Below are 1662 nucleotides of genomic sequence, written 5' to 3'. Positions count from 1 at the left end.
GAGCTCATGAATGGCATAAGGAGGTTCAATGGAATCTCTATGGTCTCTAGATGAGCCTCAGAGTCCTTTGGTTCCTCAGAGGGAAGCTCCTTATTGATCACTGGACGTCCCAGGAGGTCCTCCTTCTTGGGAGTCACGTCCTCTCCTTCCCTTACAGGTTCGGCCATGGTGCTTATGTCAATGGCCTTGCACTCTCCTTTTGGATTCTCTTCTGTATTGCTTGGGAGAGTACTAGGAGGGATTTCAGTGATCCTTTTACTCAACTGGCCCACTTGTGCTTCCAAATTTCTAATGGAAGACCTTGTTTCATTCATGAAACTCACAGTGGCCTTAGATAGACCAGAGACTAAATTTGCTAAATTAGAAGTATTTTGTTCAGAGTTCTCTGTCTGTTGCTGAGTGGATGATGGAAAAGGCTTGCTATTGCTAAACCTGTTTCTTCCACCATTATTAAAGCCTTGTTGAGGCTTTTGATCCTTCCATGAGAAATTTGGATGATTTCTCCATGATGGATTATAGGTGTTTCCATAAGGTTCACCTAAGTAATTCACCTCTGCTATTGCAGGGTTTTCAGGATCATAAGCATCTTCTGCATAAGAAGCCTCTTGAGTACTGTTGGATGCAGCTTGCATTCCATTCAGACTCTGAGAAATCATATTGACTTGCTGAGTCAATATTTTGTTCTGAGCCAATATGGCATTCAGAGTATCAACTTCAAGAACTCCCTTCTTCATAGGCGTCCCATTACTCACAGGATTCCTCTCAGAAGTGTACATGAACTGGTTATTAGCAACCATGTCAATGAGTTCTTGAGCTTCTGCAGGCGTTTTCTTTAGGTGAATGGATCCACCTGCAGAAGTGTCCAATGACATCTTTGATAACTCAGACAAACCATCATAGAATATATCCAGGATGGTCCATTCTGAAAGCATGTCAGAGGGACACTTTTTGGTCAACTGTTTGTATCTTTCCCAAGCTTCATAGAGGGATTCACCATCTTTTTGTTTGAAGGTTTGAACATCCACTCTAAGCTTGCTCAGCTTTTGAGGAGGAAAGAACTTGGCTAAGAAAGTCGTGACCAGCTTATCCCAAGAGTTCAGGTTGTCTTTGGGTTGAGAGTCCAACCATATTCTAGCTCTGTCTCTTACAGCAAATGGGAAAAGCATGAGCCTGTAGACTTCAGGATCTACTCCATTAGTCTTAACAGTATCACATATCTGCAAGAATTCAGTTAAGAACTGAAAAAGATCTTCAGATGGAAGTCCATGAAACTTGCAGTTCTGCTGCATCAGAGAAACTAGCTGAGGTTTCAGCTCAAAATTGTTTGCTCCAATGGCCGGAATGGAGATTCTTCTTCCATGTAAATTGGAATTAGGTACAGTAAAGTCACCAAGCATCCTCATTGCATTATTATTATTTTCGGCTGCCATCTCCTTTACTTGTTCGAAATTTTCAATAAGGTTATCTCTGGATTGTTGTAATTTAGCTTCTCTTAATTTTCTCTTCAGAGTCCTTTCAGGTTCTGGATCAGCTTCAACAAGAATGTCTTTTTCTTTGTCCCTGCTCATAAGAAAGAGAAGAGAAAAAGAAAAGAAGAGGAATCCTCTATGTCACAGTAAAGAGGTTCCTTATGGTTAGTAGAAGAAGAAAAGAAGAAAAATT

At 40.9% G+C, this 1662-nt stretch overlaps 1 non-coding gene across 1 annotated transcript; it reads left to right on the top strand.

Annotated features, from left to right (window-relative positions):
* Window positions 1-926: 926 nt before the first annotated feature.
* LOC148577341 (small nucleolar RNA R71) lies at window positions 927-1034 on the top strand. Its single transcript, XR_015903586.1, has one exon. It is a non-coding gene; the product is annotated as a small nucleolar RNA R71 (small nucleolar RNA).
* Window positions 1035-1662: the final 628 nt, after the last annotated feature.

Source organism: Arachis ipaensis, chromosome B1 (genome assembly GCF_059453495.1).
Source record: "Arachis ipaensis isolate K30076 ecotype BB chromosome B1, ASM5945349v1, whole genome shotgun sequence".
Lineage (NCBI taxonomy): Eukaryota > Viridiplantae > Streptophyta > Magnoliopsida > Fabales > Fabaceae > Arachis > Arachis ipaensis.
Note: the sequence above shows the minus strand (reverse complement) of the source record. Positions and strands in the feature narration are given on the sequence as shown.